This window comes from Anabrus simplex, chromosome 1, assembly GCF_040414725.1.
Source record: "Anabrus simplex isolate iqAnaSimp1 chromosome 1, ASM4041472v1, whole genome shotgun sequence".
NCBI lineage: Eukaryota > Metazoa > Arthropoda > Insecta > Orthoptera > Tettigoniidae > Anabrus > Anabrus simplex.
In genome coordinates, this window is record NC_090265.1 from 1,091,402,229 (window position 1) to 1,091,426,252 (window position 24,024).

Sequence of the window (24,024 nt, forward strand, 5' to 3'; positions counted from 1 at the left end):
GGTCAAACATCTGGAGAGAATTTTAGACTCATCGAAAATAAATATCAGAGTTATGGTGGCCATGGCTGCAGATGGAACAGTGTTACCACCATTCACTGTCTGCAAAAGCAAGCACATGTACGACACGTGGACAGAAGGTGGGATCAACGGTGCTGGTTATGGCCGAAGTGTCAGCGGCTGGTTCCTCACAATGTTCAAGGCATGTTTTAAGAAAATGATGTTGCCTTATATAAAGACATTACTGGGGCCCAAGGTCATGACTGGCGATTTGTCAAGTCAACTCTCACTTAATGTCATCAAGCTGTCTGAAAAGTACAATATCAAATTTGTGCTATTTACTCCGAATGCTACCCACCTTTGCCAGCCTCTTGATGTTACTTTCTTTATTCTCCTAAAGGTAGCTTGGCGAAACAAGTGGGTTGAATGGAAGAATAATACGAGGGTGGTGCACAAATCAGAGTTCCCTAAACTTTTAAGAAACGTTTGAGTCCATATAATGACAATTGTGATAACTGCAAGCGAGAACGATCGTGGACTGCATCGTACAGTATGTCCTAGTGATGGGCAATGCTCTCGCTCAAGACTGACGTCACAGATGTCGAGACTCTTGCGAGAATCGAGAGACCGTTTCTTCAGTGCTGCGATATGTGCGACGTCCCAGTAACTACGAGTGTAAACTTGATAGTTATTATATTCACACAGACGCACACGCGAGATGCTGTCATTTGTGTACACTATTTTATTTACAAGTTATACACACACTAATAAACTGCCATCTTGAACTGACACGAAGAAGAGGAAGAAGAAGACTGCCACATTAGCATGTCAACCAATAACCAACACAACAAAATTACAACATGAGTTGACTGGACTTTACGGGACCAATCCACTTAGGTGCGAGACCTGCGTGAAACCCTCCAATCTTATTACTGACTGGGTGGTTACGTCGCAGTACTTGTTGGCTTGGTAGGAAGATCTGGGTCTCTTCAACATCTTGAGACTTAGTCTGGGTAAGGGATATCTTCTCGGCCAAAGCTTGCTTTTCCTTAATGTCCTGCTGCTGTTTATGTTGCCACTCTGCTAGGGAAACAGTTGCATCATCTTGACCAGAAGTGGGTGGTGAGCGAATTTCCCCATCCCCGGTGCCGTATAGCTGTCGACCAAGGGACAGTTCAGCTGGGGTATCTGATGGTCCCAGAGTCGAGGTTCCTTGTCTATTAGGTGGACCTGTAGCATCCTTTTTAGATCCTGGTTCTGTCGTTCCATTGGATTGGCTCTTGGGTTTTAGATAAGGGTGGTCCAGTGCTCCACACCTCTTTCAGTCATAATCTGCTGCCACTTCCTTAACGTGAACTGACTCCCGTTGTCCGACAGAATGCACCGTGGATAACCGTAGCGGCTGAATACTTCATCCTGTAGAAGACTGGTGATGCGTCCCATTGGGGCTTCTGGTATCGGAAAGGCTTCAATCCATCTTGTGAATAGGTCGGCGATTTCTAGGAATTCTGTTTTACCCCTTGGTGTTCTATGGTAAGGGCCCATAATGTCCAGGTCTATGACCACCCAAGGGTGTTGCGGCCATCTTCCTCGCTGACTGGAATCTGCCTTCCTGTTGCTGCCTTGGTGCAGGCGCAAATGTAGAACCCTTCCATATAATCAAGGATATCTTTCCGCATATTCACCCAGAAGAATATTTGACGGATAGACTGATATGTCTCTTCACTTCCAGGAAGTCGGGCTTCAATGCTGTCGTGGACCTTCTCGAGGGTGTCCGTCGTGTGCTGTCTAGGGTTCACCACTACTGCAGGCATGTCGGAGAGGTGCGATCTGTACATTAAGAGTCTTCCGTCAACCTGGAAGTTCTTGTAGCACATCTTGAATTCCCTTGGGACGAGTCGACTATCGGTGTCCTGTCTCCTAATCTACTGACTCATGGTCCTACAGGGCTTGTCTTGTTCTTGCCATTGCTTGATTACTCCCAGATCAAGTTCCTTCTAGATGGTCATAAGAACAGGTTCATTGGGTTCACTCTGGTGTTTTCGTAGAAACTTCACCTCAGTAATGGTGCTCCTAGCTTCGGTTCCATCGCCGGGTGCCTAGACAAATTATCTGCTCCTATGTTCGTCAATCCTGGGACGTGACACACTTCAAAATCAAATTCTGCGATTAACAGAGCCCATCGTATTAGTCTAGATTTTGAGCCAGAGAGCGAATTCAACCATTTGAGAGCTGTGTTATCGGTGTACAGCTGGAACTTACCTCCCTCCAACTAGCCTTTGAATTTTCCCACACCACGGCTAAGGCTTTCTTCTCGGCAGTGCAGTAGCGTTGTTGGGTGGGAGATAGCTCTCTGCTGGCATACTGGATGATGTCCCTTCCGCCGTTACTCCTCTCCTGGAATAACACTGCTCCTAGGCCGGAGTCGCTGGCGTCCGTCTGCAGGCACATCTTCCGTTGAGGGTCGGGATGGGCTAGACCAGGAGCATTGCATATCGCAGCCTTAATGCCTTGGAATGCTGCCTCTTCCTTGTTGGTCCATCGGAACAGACGGTTGTTATGGAGTAGATCGGTGAGTGGTATTGCCTTCTCTTCAAAGTGTGGCACAAAGCTGCTATACCATCCACACAAGCCAAGGAACTGACGTACTTGTCGCCTGGCCCGCGGGCGTGCAGCTTCCTCGATAGCTCGATTCTTCTCCGATTGCCTTTCTAAACCATCAGATGTTAGGACATGCCCAACTTATTCTACACGGGACTGGGTGAAGTGGTATTTCTCCAGTTGGCAGGTCAGTCCATGAATTTTTAGTCGTTCTAGCACCTTTTTCAGGTGTACAAAGTGTTCTTGAAAATTCTTGCTGTGAATTAAGACGTCGTCGAGATACACTTAGCAGAAATCTCCAACATATCCTGACAATACCTTATCCATCAGTTGCATGAAGGTTGCAGGAGCAGTCTTCAGTCCAAAACGAATTACTGTAAACTGGTACAATCCTCTCAGTGTCATGAAGGCAGTCAGTGGCCTAGAACTTTCCTCGACCTCCACTTGCCAGTATCCAGAGTTGGGATCCAGTGTGCTGAAAATCCCAGACCCATTTACTTGTTTATGTGAGTCTTTAAGTTCAGGCGTGGGGTAGGCGTCACCAACGGTCTTTTCGTTCAACCTGCAATAGTCCACACAGAGTCCATACTCCCCATTCTTCTTCTTCTTCTTCTCCTCTTCTTCTTCTTCTTCACTAGGACGATAGGCGAAACCCAACAGTATGTAGAGGGTTTTATGAGACCTTGCCCTTCCATCTCTTGAATCTTCTGAATGGCGAAGTTCCGCCTATCCGGGTTGATAGGATATGGGCGTTGCTTGATGGGTTGAGTGCTGCATTCAATGGTGTGCATTACAGTGGTAGTCCCTAATATTTTATTCGTGATGACTAATGGAAAGTCCTGTAAGGCGTGTCTTGGCTCGTCTTCTTCACTTGGTTGAAGATGCGTTAACTGGATATCTCCCAGGTCTACGTCAACTTCCACATCATTGCGAATCCGGAGATTTCCGTCGTGCCAGACTACCCTCAGACATCTGTCTTTTCCCAAAAAGACTTAATGAGCTGCACAGTCTACGATCACTGTGTATTCTACCAAAATGTCCTCACCTAATATAATGTCAGGTAATAGGTTCTGAATCACTGCAACGTTAATTACAATAGGCAGGTCCATGCATTTAGTGGTTAGGTTAGTCTGTCCTTGGATGGAATAGGTTATGCTGTCCGCTGCCTCCACTACCCTTCCGAGATGGTGAGACTTCATAGGCGGCAGTAATCTGGCAACAGTCCCATTCACAAATGAGTGGCTTGCTTAGCTGTCGAATATGGCTGAAAAGTTCTCGTTGCCTATCCTCAAGATGATGGCTGGGCGAGGTTGGTGTGTTCTGCTCACAATCTGATCAAGCCCTTTCCTACTTATCCAGGGCTGCTTGTTTGTCAGGTCTTGAGGCGCATTCCTGTTTCCGGTCCCATACCCCCCTCAATCCAGAATAGGCCGGACCTATTTATTCCGACGCCAGAGTGGAGCAGTTGTTCTTGAGGTGTCCCGTTCTTCCACGCTGGTAGCATTTCCTAACCAAGCTGGTCTCTTCCGTGGCTTTACTCTTGTGTTTTTCTTCCAACTGAGCAATGATTCTACGCAAATCATCGAAGGATCTCGGTTGCGATACCTTCACTAGCGGTCTAATCTTATCGTGAAGTAGCTCTATGATGTCTGGTAAGATCTTATTCTCGCTTCCTTCAGGATGCAGCCGCTTGAAGAGCTGGTACTTCTGGAGGACGAACGCGCTAGCTCTCATGCAGGTGGGTTGAGTATCAGTCAGTAGCTTCCTTTTCACCGAACTCTTCACCCCTTCGGAATTAAACCTAGCAAGGAAATCCCTCTTGAAATCAGTCCAGTTTCATCTACGGTTGAAATTTTCGAACCAAGGCCCTGTTCTACTTTGTAAACCTGTGTGTACACTTGAAATATTTGTCTGGTTAAAGCTGTATAAGGTTCAGATATCTTGTCATCTACCTTTGAAATTTTTTCGGCAATCTGTTAAGGCGGAATTAACTTGTGAAATCAGTTCCCTTAAAGCACCTTTGGAGATTTTACTATTGAGTGCCTGTATCATGCCCATCAAGTTGGAACACATTCTGGTTATATTTACCTGATCTTCCGATAACAAGTACGGTTGTTCATACACCTCGATAAAAAAACTTTCGGGATCTACACCGTTTTTAATGAGGTCTTCTCCTAGCCGTGTCTTCAGTGCTTTCTTATTGCCGTTCGTTTGAAGATTTATTTTTGTGAGTTCGTCTTGAAGTTGTTTTACAGACATTTTCCAGTATCACTTGCATTTTGTTCTGATTTCCACTTACACTCCTATTCACTACCGAAAATTATTCTAAAGCCCTGTCAATGGTCGCCAGTTTTCGGGTTCACAAAGACGCGCACAAGATGCTGTCAATTGTGTACATTAACTTATTTACAAATTGCATTCACATTATACACTTTGATCTTAGCCAAGAGGCCGAAAATCTGTTAACCTATGCAGCTGGATCGTGGACTACAACCAAACGAGAGGAGAGTAGAATACAGGCAGCGGAGATTAAATCCGTAAGAGGTATCGAGGGCAAGACCAGAAATGATAGAATTAGAAATGAAGAGGTAATGAAAAGGACAGGAGTCTTAAAACTTTAAGACAGGATAGAAACAGCTAAAGTGGTATGGGCATATGATGAGAATGGGAGAAGAGAGTGTGCCAAAAAAGCTTTTTCAGAGAAGTTAATATGAAAGAGACCACAAGGAAGACCCCGAAAGAGGTGGACAGATTCAGTGTGGGAGTGCATAGAGAAGAGGGGAGGAAAACCAGAAGATGTACTTAAAAAAAGGAGAAGAGTGGTGGAGAGACAGGCAGCGATGGAGGTCCTTGATTCACAACCCGACCCGGGAAGTGAAGATGATGATGATACACACACACACACACACACACACACACACACACACACTAATAAACTGCCATCTTGCAGTGACTAGAAGAAGAGGAAGAAGAAGACTGCCACATCAGCATGTCAACCAATTGCCAACACAACAAAATCACAACACGAGTTCACTTGACTAATGACTTTCACTAGCAAGTCTCGCTAACAACCCTACGATTATGTAGACGAAAGGTATCCACAAAATGTCACTGAATTATTTGTCCCAAATATAATAATTCATTTTACTAAAAGTGTAAAATCTGCGGTAAATTAAGAAATAGTACAAAATAGTTTACTTGCAGGGAATAATATGGATATATACTTTACTACCTTACAACTATTTTTTCTGCTACGTCGCAGCGCTTCCGTGTGGGTTTAGTTTGTCTAACACTTTCGTGTGTGATGTCTTTGCTGACTGAAGTTGTTTGAATTGATTAGGTGTCGTTTTCTTCATGTTGCTCATTAGTTTTGTGCCCTAAATCATTCATTAAATGAAATATTTATTGGTCCAGGAATCATGCTACTTTCCTTTCAACAAACAAGTAATATATTTATTGGTCCAGGGATCACGCTATTTTGCTGTTTGAACCGCCCGCGCTAGTCACATGGACAAAGATAATGACAATTCACTGACATAGCACTCCCATTTGTCGGTGCAAGCCCTGGACCTCAAGAAGAAATAAAAGACGGCACGAGCAGCGGAATACAACATAAAGGAGTCCTGTTTACGGCCCATAAGTACGTATACATATTTCTCTAGATATTTCTCTATTAACGAAGGTATGTATTAATTTACCGCGGATTTTTCACTTTATTGGTGTAAAAGCTATTATTATGTTATATTTGGGACAAATATTACAGTGACATTTCGTGGATATCTTTGGTCTACATAACCCAACTCTACACAGTCTCCCAAGACTGCCTGGCCAGGCTTCTAGAAAGGTATGACCCAACATGTTTTCTCGAATCTTCGAGTCTCCAATAACCTATGTACAAATGGATCGAACATTCTATAAACCTCTAGTGACAAGGATGCATTGTTCTGGACTATTACCCTGTGTTGCACAACACTACATTAGATTTATAAATCATATTTACAGGTACAGTAAAACCTCGATTATCCATTTTAATGCCCGGGAAGGGGTGAACAGTTAATAAAAAAGAAAACTAATAAGCCATACCGGTACTACTAATTTTAATGGACTTTTGAGTAGATAAAATACATACCGTATAACCTTAAAATGCAGTGCATTAAAACCTCTTTAAAACCAAAATGTAGTCAAAGCTACAACAATACATACTAAATATTCACCTAAATTACCAGCAGACCATAAATAATTTACCTCGTGTCATTTAAGCTGCTTTAAAAAGTCTGTTACTTTTCTTTGTACTATCCTACAACTTATTTTCTTCTTTATGTCCATTCTGAGCTTTCTGATTACAAGAATGTCTGAAAAATTCGTATCGTCCTCTTGCTCCAAGAATTCCATTAACGTTTCAGCCGACTCCAGTGCGGTCTGAAGCGGTACGCGATTGTTTGTGTCACACTCTTCTTCCCTATCTCCCTCACTTTAACTCGTCACTTCGCAGCTGACTGCTGAGTTCCCGTTCGTGCTTTTATTTACTACTAGCTGATGTACCCGTGCTTCGCTACGGGATTCTCAGAAAGACTGACTTGGTGGTTTTCCTAACTGAATTCAACATAGGTCATTACAAAAACGGCAGTAGGAATGTAGCGATTGAAAGCAATGTTATCATATAAAATTTTCGATCAAATGAAAAACCGCATACTTTCTCAATTTCAACGAACAGTACTACGGTGCCGATCTAAGAGTCCAAAGTTCCAGAGCTGGAATAACCAGGTCGCAGACTACCGTGAACACTCCCCTGTCATTATTCCGTTAAATATGCACGCTACTCATTCCAATCAGTGGCTCAGAGTAGGGATTGTATAGCTCGAATACTATGATGAACCAGTGTGTTACGTACCAGATATATCAGAAAATGTATGAATCAGAGGAATGGCATGCTAAAGAAGAAAGTTATCTTACACCCCAGCTACTTCCCACCAATATACAGGCAGGCTGTTACAGTCGGTACGACCAAGCGAGTTGGCCGTGTGGTTAGGGGCGCGCAGCTGTGAGATTGCATCCGGGAGATAGTGGATTCGAACCCCACTGCCGGCAACCCTGAAGATGGAATTCGGGAGATGGTGGGTTCGAGCCCCACTGTCGGCAGCCCTGACGATGGTTCTCCGTGGTTTCCCATTTTCACACCAGGAAAATACCGGGACTGTACCTTAATTACAGCCACGACCGCTTCCTTCCACTTCCTAGACCTTTCCTATCCCATCGTCGCATAAGACATATCTGTGTCGGTGCGACGTCAAGCAAATTTAAAACACCTCGGTACGCTGCAGTAATCCTATCTATCGGGGATGAGAGGAAAGAGAAGACAAAAAGCACATCACAACAAACAATGGTCAGTGTAGTGTTATTGTTGATAAAGTTTAAGAGCTTTCTATATTGCAGGCCTTCACATTAGTTTTCTTTCGACTCTGTGATATTAGGGTGTCTTACAAAATTATTTATATCGTAGACTGTAGTTCCTTATTCTCAGACTTTACATACCGATTTTCACTAAATTCTGTTTACCCATTTTCTCGTGACTCGGCGCTGATATGGACTTAGCAACAAAAATCCAAAATTCATGAATATTTCCAATTATATGCGGTACGGTAACAATGTATAAGACATAAGTGATCGGAAATTTAATAACTTCTTACATAACTACTACTAACTTACGACATAACTAAAGTTAGGTTAGTTATGTAGTATTTATCGATACGACCACTAATAACATAAATATTTGAGAATTACATTTCAGACCTTCCCCTAAACTACCACTTCACTCAGCGTGAATAAAATAATTTGTAGCCTAGATTACAGTGGTTCATCACCCGTCATTACATACAGATTTTCATTAAATTCTCTTCAGCCGTTTTATCGTGATGCGTGTACATACATACATACATACATACATACATACATACATACATACATACATACATACATACATACATACATACATACATACATACATACATACATACATACATGTCGTCACTGTGAACATAACCGACACAGAAATACCATTCTTTTCAAATTCTGAGTAATGTACAGACAAATCTCTTATTTGATATATATAGATTTATCGATACGACTACTAATAACATAAATATTTGAGAATTAAATTTCAGGCCATTCCCTAAACTACCATTTCACTCAGGGTGATTACTAATAATTTATAGCCTACATTGTAGCGGTTCATCACCCGAATTACATACCGATTATCATTAAATTCTCTTCAGCCGTTTTCTCGTGATGCGTGTACATACATACATACATACATACAGACAGACAGACAGACAGACAGACAGACAGACAGACAGACAGACAGACAGACAGACGGACAGACAGACAGACAGACAGAAATTACGGAAAAGTAAAAAATGCATTTTCTTGTTACTGTGGTCATGACCGATACAGAAATACCATTCTTTTCAAATTCTGAGCAATGTACAGACAAAACTCTTATTATATATATATATATATATATATATATATATATATATATATATTACATTTCAGGCCTTCCTCTAAACTACCATTTCACTCAGTGCGAATAACATTATTGATAGCCTAGATTATAGCGACCTATTCCCTACTTTGCATACCAATTTTCGTGAAGATACGACCACTAATAAAATAAATATTTGACAATTAAATTTTAGGCCTTCCCTAAACTACTATTTTTCTCAGTGTGTATAGCCTATATTGTAGCGACTTATTTTCCATCTTTGTCTAGCGATTTTCATTAAGACACGACCACTAATAACATAAATATTTGAAAATTAAATTTCAGGCCTTCCCCTAAACTACGATTTCACTCAGCGTGATTAAAATAATTTATAACCTAGATTGTAGCGGTTCATCACCCGACTTTACATACCGATTTTCATTAAATTCTCTTCAGCCGTTTTCTCGTGATGCGTGTACATACATACATACATACAGACAGACAGACATTACGGAAAAGTAAAAAATGCATTTTCTTGTTACTGTGGACATGACCGATCTAGAAATACCATTCTTTTCAAATTCTGTGCAATGTACAGACAAAACTCTTCATATATATAAGATTACATTTCAGGCCTTCCCCTAAACTACCATTTTTCTCAGCGTGTATAGCCTATATTGTAGCGAATTATTTCCCATCTTTGTCTAGCGATATTCATTAAGACACGACCATTAATAACATAATTATTTGAGAATTAAATTTCAGGCCTTCCCCTAAACTACCATTTCACTCAGCGTGATTAGAATAATTTATAGCCTAGATTGTAGCGGTTCATCACCCGACTTTACATTCCGATTTTCATTAAATTCTCTTCAGCCGTTTTCTCGTGATGCGTGTACATACATACATACAGACAGACAGAAATTACGGAAAAGTAAAAAATGCATTTTCTTGTTACTGTGGACATGACCGATACAGAAATACCATTCTTTTCAAATTCTGAGCAATGTACAGACAAAACTCTTATTATATATATATATATATATATATAGATTACATTTCAGGCCTTCCCCTAAACTACCATTTCACTCACTGCGAATAACATGATTGATAGCCTAGATTATAGCGACTTATTCCCCGACTGTGCATACCAATTTTCGTGAAGATATGACCACTAATAAAATAAATATTTGACAATTAAATTTTAGGCCTTCCCCTAAACTACCATTTTTCTCAGCGTGTATAGCCTATATTGTAGCGAATTATTTCCCATCTTTGTCTAGCGATTTCCATTAAGACACGACCACTAATAACATACCTAAATATTTGAGAATTAAATTTCAGGCCTTCCCCTAAAATACCATTTCACTCAGTGTGATTAAAATAATTTATAGTCTAGATTGTTGCGGTTCATTACCCGACTTTACATTCCGATTTTCATTAAATTCTCTTCAGCCGTTTTCTCGTGATGCGTGTACATACATACATACATACATACATACATACATACAGACAGACAGACAGAAATTACGGAAAAGTAAAAAATGCATTTTCTTGTTGCTGTGGACATGACCGATACAGAAATACCATTCTTTTCAAATTCTGAGCAATGTACAGACAAAACTCTTATTTTATATGTATAGGTAGATTTCATCAGTTAAAATGTGATGCCCAAGCAATACATTGTCAGTATGAAACCACTCTTCAATGTTATTTTCATCCACTTCTCCAAAATGAATGTTATTTTCAATAGTCTTCAGGATAGCTTTGATCATCAATTCCTTATTTTCATCTTCATCTGTGAACCCATGAAAATCGTCGGCGAGCTCTTCGACATCAACATAAAATTTTCTCCACGATCAAGTGATGTTCTGAGCGGTTACTAGATCCCATGATTTCTGGGCAAAATAAAGTGCTTCTTTAAGATTGAGCTTTTCTAGAACTCAACCATCAATATTTCTTTGGAAAGTAAGAAGCCTAGCAATTCCCGCTTATAATGCACCTTAAAGGTTGCGACGCCGCCTTGGTTCATCGGCTGAATTAATGAAGTTACATTAGGTGGCAAATAGGAAACAAAAATGTTTCCATCCTCTGATTTCAACTCTGTATCAACAGAGTGAGAGGGTGCATTATCAAGAAAAAGGACGGCCTTTAATGGCAAGCCTTTGGACGCCAAGAAATCTTGAACCCGCAGATCGAACTTATTATAGAACCAAGTCCTGAAAATATCGTGTGTCATCCATGCAGATTTGTTATGACAATAATCTAATGGGAAATATTTCATCACTATTCCTTTGAAAGAACGCAGGTTTTTTGCTTTACCAACAACAGCTAATTTTAATTTATAGCCACCACAGCACAAGATGGTAACGCACTCTTTACTAGATTTGTGACCAGGAGCTAATTTCTCTTCAGCACTTCCAATAAAGTCCAGTTTCATCGGTATTGTATCTCTCAATTATGCGCTTAAAGCAATGGCGGCTCGTGGCTGTAAAGTATGGTGAAGAGCTATTACCCGTTCGGTTTCGAGCGACAGATTTAGGAACTTCTTTCTTAATCTGCTTACCCTCCAGGGTTGGTTTCTCCCTCGGACTCAGCGAGGGATTCCACCTCTACCGCTTCAAGGACAGTGTCCTGGAGCTTCAGACTCTGGGTCGGGGGATACAACTGGGGAGGATGGCCAGTACCTCACCTGCTATGCTGAACAGGGGCCTTGGTGGGGGATGGGAAGATTGGAAGGGATAGGCAAGGAAGAGGGAAGGAAGCGGCCGTGGCCTTAAGTTAGGTACCATCCCGGCATTTGCCTGGAGGAGAAGTGGGAAACCACGGAAAACCACTTCCGGGATGGCTGAGGTGGGAATCGAGCCCACCTCTACTCAGTTGATCTCCCGAGGCTGAGTGGACCCCGTTCCAGCCTTCGTACCACTTTTCGAATTTCGAGGCAGAGCCGGGGTGGCAGCTAATCACACTAACCACTACACCACAGAGGAGGACAAGATTTAGGAACTACGTGTTGTTTTTGGTTGTTTTGTACTCGTACCTCGTACCTGTGACTGGCGGAGGGTCCAGCACGTGACCACGATTTATTAAATTTAATGTTTCGTCATGACCACGAAAAGCTAGTTCTTGCTTACTTAAATAGAGCACTGCATCAATTACCAACTGAAGGAAAAGCCTATTTAAATGTACATTTTCACTTAACTGTACAATTACAAGTCTGGCATTTTCCTTCAGGACATCAGAGATTGTATTTTGGTTTGTTTCCAATGTCTTGAAATCTAGCTGCCGTATTTTATGTTCTGCAGAGTCTGAGTGCTTATGTAAAGAACGCGTTATGTTCTAAAGGGCTGAAAATCCTTCGTTATTCCAAACGTTATTTTTATTGATAAAAGGCAAGCAGGCCCAACAAAACAACTTCTGTACGGCTGGAGAGGAGCACAACCATGGAAATTCCTTAAACCACGATCGTTTGAAACTAAGATTGTAAGATTTACCGGAATGTTTCACTTCTTTTGTAGCACAAATTTGCAGTGATTCAGTAGGGCGATCAAAACGTAGAACTTCATTCTGATCTTCGTTTCTCCAACTTGAAAATGATGTTTATAATGAAATGCACACTATGTCATAAATAGAATGGATATTTAAATAAAACAGCACAACACTACGAATGAACCACGAAACATAAGTACTCGTACTTCACACAGGATGACGCAGGGAAGACGAAACATTCCGCTCTTCCGACTTCACTTGCACATTCCGCTATGTTGAAAGTACGCGGGTGACGTCACGGTTGTCATGGCAACCGCCAAGGCCAAGCGCTAGGAGGGAACACTTGGGAGGTAGAGGCAGCTGCGGAATCTCTCGTCTTCACTCAGTCTCACGCGCCGTACTGTGGCCGACAGTGGACAGGTGATGAGGTGCTCCAAACGCCGTACAATAGAACATTTTCTTTCCGTAAAACCAACAAATATCATAAGAAAAATAAATTTAATTCATTATGGTAAAAATAAGTGGTGAAGTGGCACTTCACCTACTTCACCTGAAAAGCCGCCCCTGGCTTAAAGTCGTACCTAAAGTTTTCTGCCGCACTGCTATCACCACTTAGTTCTTCTCCTTCGATATTTAATTCTCGAATGCCATGTCTGTCCTTAAATATCTGTAGCCAACCATTGGACGCTGGTGATTACCCTGAGAGCCCCATCTTTTCGTGAAAAAATTTGTGCCTGCCTTGTTAACATAGGACCACTAATAGGTACTCCTTCGCCTCTCTTTTGCTGAAACCACGCGAATAACGCAGTATCCAGTTCTTTTAAACATGATGCTTTCATTGTTTTTCTTTAAGCGAGTCCATTCGAACTAGCAGAACTCGCCGCGAACTGCAACACTTTGTCTATATTCTTCATTAGGTCCCGCACTGTTGTCACACCTAAACCGAACTCTGATGCTAAATTTGAGACCTAGTTCACCTTTCTTTAACCGTTTGATTATATTAACTTTATTTTGTATGGTTAAATCCACCCCTTTTCTTTTTATTGCTGATTTTGATCTTAACATTTCTCGGCTGTTAGAACGGAAAATAAGTGTTCATCTTTAGCAGTCACTCTCACATTTCCTTACTTTGCACTACAGTACAGAATGTAGTCTACCTGTCTACTAATAGCGGAGGTTGATTATGACGGACCGCTAGGCTGGTTTCCGATTCCTGTGCATTGTGAAATATTTAAGATGCAGTAGCCTGTGCTGAAAATATTTAAACTTGACAGAGAACGATATGAAAGATCTACGTACGGTACTCGGAGATGTTACACGCTACCAAATAAGTGTTAGGTATCATTCTGAAGTAGAAATGACCAGCATATCGTACTCTACTGTCCGTGGGCTGGGAGAAGGCACATTACAGTAGGCTACATTATTCGTCAACAATGGAATGGATAATAAAGTTTGTGACTGTTCTTTATTAACAGATAAAAGTTAAACAATTTTACACAACATAAAATTATTTAGTACAAAAATGTATGAAGTCATGTCTCCAGTGCCGATTGCCGGTCTATGCGCGTGTACGTACAGTAGTTACTGTACGTTATGATTGTGGACTCAGGAGTCGGAGAGTCAATGTACAGTCACTCCAGAACAGAATACTGTATCAAGACACCTTGACGTCAAGAGCTGGGCTGCGTGGCTCAGACGGTTGAGGCGATGGCCTTGTGACCCCAGGTTGGCAGGTTCGATGCTAGCTCAGTCCGGTGGTATTTGAAGGTGCTCAAGTACGTCAGCCTCGTGTCGGTAGATTTACTGGCACATAAAAGAACTCCTGCGAGACAAAATGTCGGCACCTCGCCGTCTCCGAAAACCGTCAAAGCGGTTAGTGGGACGTAAAATCAATAACATTATTATTGTTATTGACATCAAGGGTACGCCCATTCATTTTTGGAGTGACTGTACATTGCTTTAATTTTTTTTTTTTTTTTTTTTGCGACGGATAATCCGCAGAACAGTTACTAGAGGGATGGATAATCGAGGTTTTACTATAATAATAAATTGTATACTATTAATTACGTGTTCCTGCCTTAAATAAAGTCATAAATATAAATACAGCAGACTTGTCATGACATAACTTCACATGTTTTGTTACACAAGACAGATCATACAACGCACAAATAATAGATTATACGACCACGATTTATACCAAATCAAGTCCGTACATAACTGCGTAAATAATAATAATAATAATAATAATAATAATAATAATAATAATAATAATAATAATAATAGACGTAAACAACTTCATAGCGCACACCTCGCAAGTCATAATAACACCTACTAATTGAGCTCAATATTCCTACTATTTGCCCATGGGTTTAGAGAATTATTTCCAAGTTATACTAGTCCATTACACTTGCATCATAGTATATCATAAACAGTTATTGCGAGAAATAACGTTTTCATATGGAAACGTGAGCCAAAAAATTTTGTCAAAAGCCAGGAAAAGTACTGCATGTTCAAATATGAAACCCTTAATACCATTAATGAAAGTGAAAACGGGATGTCAGTATCTTAAACTGTTTGAGACTTATTTGAGGTGGACATCTTAACTGAATAACCCTGTTTAATTTGAGCATAACTGTAGATAGGATGTACACTTACCTTGATGCTAAAGGCGTGCGTTTATTCAAACTTGAGATTGGGAAAGATGTGCTTTGCTGCATAAGCAACCACCATTACACAGGAGTGGAACGCATGATCCAAAATGGCTGATTTTGCTGCAATTCCTTCAACAAGGGTGACGATATGAAATGGCATATGGCTTTAAGTGCCGGGAGTATCCAAGGACAAGTTCGGCTCGCCAAATGCAGGTCTTTTGATTTGAGGCCCGTAGGCGACCAGCACGTTGTGATGAGGATGAAATGATTATGAAGACACATACACCCAGCTCCCGTGTCAGCAAAATTAACCAATTTTGGTTAAAATTCCCGACCATGCCGGGAGTCGAACCCGGGACTCCTGTGAGCAAAGGCCAGCACGCTAACCATTTAGCCATGGAGCTGGACAGACAGCTGTAATGGGTAGTGCTCTCAAGACCGATTATCCTGTGCTGCGAGCTGTGTGACGTCCCAGTAACTACGAGAGTAAGCTTGATATTATGTCAGCAGTAGCGCTGTTAACGGAGCGGTTGTTTACGGAGCGGAGGCTCCGGGCGCTTTCAATCGTTTGCCTCCGGAGAACCTCCGATTGAATTGCAAGCGCGTAGTTTGAACTTGGCACGGGAGAAATGAACGAGCATTTGTACAGGAATTTATAACTTGTCGCTATTAATGTGAAAAACTACGCCCCTCCGTTAATACTTCAGTTATTTGGCGATATTACAAATAGGCCTAGCATTCTTACGTACAGACACAAATAATTATGTAACAGAACCTCCGATTGAATGACAAGCGCGTAGTGTGAACTTGGTACGGGAGAAATTGAAGAGCATTTTCTCAGGAATTTAAAACTTGTCGCTACTATTGTGCGAAACTAGGCCCCTCAGTTAATACCTTAACTATTTATCGATATTACACATAGCATTCTTACGTACAAACATAATTATGTATTTTCTTAAATATAAACATGCTATAATTTAGGCATTGTCCGTGACTGTAAATTACTTCGTTATGAAATAATTAATACTATTATCATTGCATGCCGGGCTGAGTGGCTCGGACGTTTGAGGCATTGGCTTTCTGACCCCAACTTCGCAGGTTCGATTCTGGCTCAGTCCGGTGATATTTGAAGATGCTCAAATTCGTCTGCCTCGTGTTGGTAGATTTAATTACACGTAAAAGAACTCCTGTCCGCCTCTGTGGTGTAGTGGTTAGCGTGATTAGCTGCCACCCCCGGAGGTCCGGGTTCGATTCCCGGCTCTGCCACGAAATTTGAAAAGTGGTGAGAGGGCTGGAACGGGGTCCACTCAGCCTCGGGAGGTCAACTGAGTAGAGGTGGGTTCGATTCCCACCTCAGCCTTCCTGGAAGTGGTTTTCCGTGGTTTCCCACTTCTCCTCCAGGTGAATGCCGGGATGGTACCTAACTTAAGGCCACGGCCGCCTCCTTCCCTCTTCCTTGTCTATCCCTTCCAATCTTCCCATCCCTCCACAAGGCCCCTGTTCAGCATAGCAGGTGAGGCCGCCTGGGCGAGGTACTGGTCATTCTCCCCAGTTGTATCCCCGACCAAGAGTCTGAAGCTCCAGGACACAGCCATTGAGGCGGTAGAGGTGGGATTCCTCGCTAAGTCCGAGGGAAAAGCCGAACCTGGAGGGTAAACAGATGATGATGATGATGATGATGATGATGAAAAGAACTCCTGCGTAACCAAATTCTGGCATCACGGCGTCCCCGAAAACCTTATAAGTAGTTAGTGGGACGTAAAGCCAATATTATTATTATTATTATTATTATTATTATTATTATTATTATTATTATTATTATTATTATTACTAGCTGATGTACCCGTGCTTCGCTACGGGATTCTCAGAAAGACTGACTTGGTGGTTTTCCTAACTAAATTCAACATAGGTCATTACAAAAACGTAAGTAGGAATGTAGCGATTGAAAGCAATGTTATCATATAAAATACTCGATCAAATGAAAAACCGCACACTTTCTCAATTTCAACGAACAGTACTATGGTGCCGATCTAAGAGTCCAAAGTTCCAGAGATGGAATAACCAGGTCGCAGACTGCCGTGAACACTCCTCTGTCATTATTCCGTTAAATATGCACACTATTCATTCCAATCAGTGGCTCAGAGTAGGGATTGAATAGCTCGAATACAATGATGAACCAGTGTGTTACGTACCAGATATATCAGAAAATGTATGAACCAGAGGAATGGCATGCTAAAGAAGAAAGTTATCTTACACCCCAGCTACTTCCCACCAATATACAGGCAGGCTGTTACAGTCGGTACGACCAAGCGAGTTGGCCGTGTGGTTAGGGGCGCGCAGCTGTGAGATTGCATCCTGGAGATAGTGGATTCGAACCCCATTGCCGGCAACCCTGAAAATGGTATTCGGGAGATGATGGGTTCGAGCCCCACTGTCGGCAGCCCTGACGATGGTTCTCCGTGGTTTCCCATTTTCACTCCAGGCAAATGCCGGGACTGTACCTTAATTAAAGGCCACGGCCGCTTCCTTCCACTTCCTAGACCTTTCCTATCCCATCGTCGCATAAGACCTATCTGTGTCGGTGCGACGTAAAACAACTAGCAAAGAAAAAAAACATTGAATGACAAGCGCGTAGTGTGAACTTCATACGGGAGGAATGAACGAGCATTTTCACAGGAATTTATGACGTCGCTGTTTTTGCGCGAAACTACACTCCTTCTTTAACTTTTTTAAATGCTATTTGTTCGGGGCGTCGACCTATGAAGATCCTTTGCCCCTATTTGCACCATATATGAGGAAACCTGCGTGTATTATGTAAATGGCGGTAGGGTAAAGTGTTGAATGCGAGGAAAGGAACGTTCAGGATGACACAAACACCCAGTCTCCAGGCCAAGGATATTAATAATTTACAATTAAAAAACTGACCTGGCCGGGAATCGAACCCGGGGCCGCCGGGTGACAGGCGGACGCGTTGCCACCTACACCGCAAGACCAGTGGTTAGGAGTCATTTGTGCCATGTTTTACAGAGCAGCATTTACAGATTTGAACCGCTTGAACTCCTCCCTCCGCTCGTAAATAATCATCCCTTACTTCTGCCACGTCTTTCACGTGTTTTAGATATGTCCAGAAATTAAAAACGAATTCAAATTTAACTTGAAATTACTGTATTCTAGCGCCAATATAATGGGAATATTTCCATAATAATGATAATAATGAACGAACCACTGTGTACGTTCTGCACTTTTCTGAGGAACAACTGAACCTATTAAGATATATTGTTTGTTGTATCTACAGGGTTTATACCTACAGGTATATGGGGTATGTATTATATGTCGATATAATTGCATTTTCTTGATAACAAATGAGAGGATGCATTAATTATTCTGAATGACTATAGTTCTTTGTTAAGGGGTATTGTATGGAATATCGGTGATATAGATCAATTTTTGTTTATGTAGGTAACGATTTTTATAGGGCGCCTACATCCATGGACGTAAGTTTGAAATTACAGCCCACTAAGTCCTTACACTCGGAGCTACTGTTGCGAATAGAGCTGGGAACGGAGCAGTTGCTCCTATGATTGCAATCGGTAGTGCGAGTGAGCGCTCCCTCCGGTATTCTCCGGTAGTAAACTGTTGCTGGGAAACCAATCGGTGCTTCGGCACGCGAGCGGAGGACGGAGCAACAGAACTGAATGTGTGCCTCGCTTGCCGTTCCATCCGTGGTGCGCAACGGATGTATTAGCGACATAGTAAATACTGCTTTATAAGTATGACGAAGGAGGATATAGGAAATATATACATTCTCATTTATCGTTCGTGTTTCATTTGTCGATTACTTTTGTAAAAATTTGCTTTACGTCATGCCGTCTTATGACGACGATGTGATAGGAACGGCTAAGGAGAGTAATTTCTAGGCGTGAAAATGGAAAACGACGTAAAACCATCTTCAGATCTGCCGACAGTGGGGTTCGAACCCACTTTCATCCGGAAGATAGTGGGATCGAATCACACTGTCGGCAGCCTTGAAGATGATTTTCCGTGGTTTCCCACTTCTCCTCCAGGAAAATGCCGGGATGGTACCTAACTGAAGGCCACGGCCGCTTCGTTCCCACTCCCAAACCTTTCCTATCCCATCGTCGCCATAAGACTTATCTGTGTCGGTGCGACATAAAACAAAACCCACCGGGCGAGTTGGCCGTGCGCGTAGAGGCGTGCGGCTGTGAGCTTGCATCCGGGAGATAGTAGGTTCGAATCCCACTATCGGCAGCCCTGAAGATGGTTTTCCGTGGTTTCCCATTTTCACACCAGGCAAATGCTGGGGCTGTACCTTAATTAAGGCCACGGCCGCTTCCTTCCAACTCCTAGGCCTTTCCTATCCCATCGTCGCCATAAGACCTATCTGTGTCGGTGCGACGTAAAGCCGCTAGCAAAAAAAAAAAAAAAAAAAAAAAAAAAAAAACCCAAAGTCTCACGCTCCAATACACTGTCCTTGAGGCGGTATAGGTGGGATCCCTCGCTGCGTCCGAGGGAACACCCAACCCTGGAGGGTAAATTGATGGAAGGATTATTATTATTATTATTATTATATTATTATTATTATTATTATTATTATTATTATTATTATTATTATTATTATTATTATTATTATTGTACTCCCATAACCACTTCTGTGGTTTTTTGTGACGTTAAGGTGCCGACATTTTGTCCCACAGGAGTTCTTTCATGTGCCGGTACAGTAGCGGCGATTGGGGGGGGGGCGAGAGGGGACAGTCGCCCCCCTACTTTGTGGAGAAAACTTTGCATTTGTATTCCATTTTAGCTGGATGAAACAAGGAATTATTAAAACAAGCAATTTGTACAAGCCCTGTTGTCTTATCAGCTAATTATTTGCTTTAATTAATAACGAAATTATTGGCGGAAATACGCAACAAAGTCGTTCACGCGGTTAACCGATTTGTATAGCGCCACAGCGAGTACTGTAGTGGAGACTTTGTATGTGCTGTGATGAAGGGTACGCGTGCATTCGTTAGTCTGGCAGTCTATTTAGTGTCAGTTAGGTTTTTTTTTTTTTTAAGTTTGTAGTCAAATACTAAATGATTTTAATTATATAATCACGCCGTACGTCTATTTAATTGTAATACATGTGTAATATTGTTCCTCTCGTGAAAGTTTTATTGTATAGTATTGAATCAAAATCTCAAATAAATATTATCAACACATGTAAGTTGGTAGGCTGAGAATCTTTACCTCTCTGTCAAAATTCCATTTAGTAGCTTTTTTTTTCAGTTTTAATGTATAACGTATATTACCCCCCCGCCCGCTATATCCCACAAACTGGGGTACTTTGTTGTCTTTACATTTTTCCCCCCTACTTCTAATTCCCAATCGCCGCTACTGCCGGTACACCTGACCACCTTCAGGTACCGCCGAGCAAAGTCGGAATTGAAACCGCAAGCTTGAGCTCTACCGTCTGAACTACTCAGCCCGGTACAGCATATAACCAGTTTCAATCAGTTCATACTCTTCAGTAAAAATTGAAATGGCGTATGACTTTTAGTGCCGAGAGTGTCTGAGGACAAGTTCGGCTCGCTAGATGCAGGTCCTTTGATTTGACGTCTTTAGGCGATCTGCGCGTTGTGATGTGGATGAAATGATGATGAAGACGACACATACACCCAGTTCCAGCGCCAGCGAAATTAGCCAATTAAGGTCAAAATTCCCGAACCTGCCGGGAATCGAACCCGGGACCCCTGTGACCAAAGGGCAGCACGCTAACCATTTAGCCATGGAGCCGGATGTACTGTTCCGTAATAAATGAGCTACGAGTATAATTAATGTAAGAACATCGTATATAATACATGTTTACATGCAATGGAATATAATTACCACTTAAACTATTTTACTACCAGTATTAATAATATTGTTAACGCATTTGCAACAGTATAATATATGCCAATATTCAGTCTACAGTATTCTATCCACCTGCACCTATTGCAAACTGAACGTCAGCAGATCGAAATCTGTTGTTCATAACGTAACAAATAATGCGGCGATCTTGAAACGACTACATCATTTGAATGACAAACGTAGGGGAACACATGCATCTGTGGAATTAGTACTGAAATCTAAATTGTAATTCCTCCGAAGATCACCGTTGCAACATTGCCTACATCAAAGCATTTGAATTTTCCGCCAGTGAATTCAATCGGGAGGACTACCGGAGGTCTCCGGAGGAGCGCTGTAATCGTATTATCCGATTCAATCAACAGGAGGTCCGCCTCCTCTTCACAGCGCTAATCAGCAGTTCTCATATGGAAACGTGTGCCAATACATTGTGTCAAAAGCGTAGGAAAGCACTATATATAAATGATGAGCTCCTTAATACCACTAACGATAATGAAAACATAATGTCAGTATCTTAAATGGTTCAGGTGGACATCTTAAAAGAATAACCCTTATAATTTGTTAATAACTGCAGATAGGATGTACACCAACCTGGATACCTCGCAATTGTTGTAGACAAGGTAGCTTCTTGTGATACAGACTGGGCCGGAGGTGTGCGGTGACGATTCCCCTTCATTGATATTGTGCTTTTTAAGTGCCGGGTCATCCCAGAAGTATTTTTGCCGACGAATTTTTACTTATTTTGAACAAACAACACAACGGGGTGTGTTATGTGGCATTTCAGACATAGTCTTAAACTTGTCGTGTACAATTAGACACAATTACACACTGCACTGTCATATACCGAAGAACCTAATTATGACGCGAATACTGTATAATATTGTAAGGAATTATTTCCATCACCAAATATTGGTAAACACAAGCAGTGGTCATATGAAATTGAATGCGGGTTTGATAATGATGTACAACTACCTGTCGAAAGAATTGGAGCAGACTCAGGCATTTTAGATTATACACTCCACTCATGCGTAATGGTGGTTGCATATGCAGTAAGGCGCAGCTTTCCCAGTCTCGAGTTCGAATAATGCACACCTCTAATATCCAGTTAAGTGTACCTACAACAGCCATTAGTTTCTGTACTTAGCCTACTCATTCGTGTACTTACCACTGCATACAATGCCAGAATGCATCATCAGTGCCCCACTCCAGTCGCCTGGGTGTGGATAAAAAGCATCCTCCACTCCTTTCTGTCCTTCCACTTTTCCTGCTCCATTACTTCTCCCACATCCAATCCAGCATCTCTAATGTCATTCCAAATCTGATCCATCCACCTTCTTCTTGGTCTTCCAACTGGTCTCTTTCCCTTAACTTCTGTTTCCAATTCGCTTCTTGCTACTCATTTCTTTCCCATTTTTTTAATATGTCCGAACCATCTCAGTATTACTTTCAAATCTTCTGTACTAACGGTCCTATATTTAGCTCTTCTCTGATTTTAATATTTTGAATTCTATCTCTTCTTGTCTTTTTAACTGATTTTCTTAAAACTTTCGTTTCTGCTGCTTCATTTCTTGCCTCATTAGTAACCAGCGTTTCTAGTCCGTCATGTGACTGAAGATGTTAATAATATACAAAACATGTACCACTTTTAACCAATAAGTTGCCTTAAGCAATTAATGTATCGACAAGGTGGAAAATAAAAAAAATACTTAGCTGTGAATTCTGAACCATATGCGATTCTAGTGTAGATGCTCTTAATGGAGAGCTGAATTCAGCCTGACTTTTCCTATCGACACTGGAAACTCTATCTTTGGGAGTGTTTCTGTCAGGTATTCAATAGTGCAAATACAACATTACTTACTGTTTTATAGTAAAGAGGAGCACAGTAGATTCAGAATGAATTTAAAACGCTCACGGATAGCAAAAGAAAGTGACGATCGAATAAGTATCGCTGCCAACTCACAAGGATTAAAACGACGTCAGTCATGCTTGAAACGACTGAAAATTTCTCCTTCTTTCCTTTTCCTCCGTAGATAATTAATTTTTCTTAATAATGTCGCTTATCCGTATTAACTTTCCCTTTCACCGTAATCGGTGAGGCGAAATCTGTAATATTTACGGACAATCCGTAATAATTGGCGCATCTCTCTTTATATAATGTTAATTTGGTTTTCTTGAGGTACTTAGCTGCGTTGTGGTAGAAGGCGGACTTACCGGCCCTTGGTCCCGCGAATTTGGAACTATAAACGATTAAAAGAAAGTAAATGTCGAACAATTAAGTGACAAAACGGAAGAAAGAAGATTATCAGTTCTGCAGGCGTTACGGTACTAACAACAGTGGAGGTAAGTAGTATAATTGGATGGTTCGGGCGCCGCCACCGCCACCGGGCTCCCAGAGGCCACCTCCACCACCACCACAGCCAGAGGCCTCCCAGATGCCTCCTCCACCACCACCACAGCCAGAGGCCTCCTCCACCACCCGCGGGAAATTTGAATTTGTAAACAAAGCCACGTGCTTTTTGACAGCTGTCATCGACAACAACGCATCGCTAACCTCAGTACTGCCATCTTGACGGGCCTAAACCTCAGTAGTACCAACTTAACCTAACTAGCGCGAGGTAAACAAAGCCACGTGTTTTTGACAGCCACGTGCTTTCTGACAGACAACAACGCATCGCTAACCTCAGTACTGCCATCTTGACGGGCCTAAACCTCAGTAGTACCAACTTAACCTAACTAGCGCGTGGTAAACAAAGCCACGTGCTTTTTTGACAGCTGTCATCCGCCATCTTTAAACCACAGAGCACTGTGCTGCCCTCTTTATCGTAGTAGATGTAAAATTCGTCACCTGTCATCGGCAGTGCTGCCATCTTGGCGGGCCTAAACCTTAGTGCTACCAAC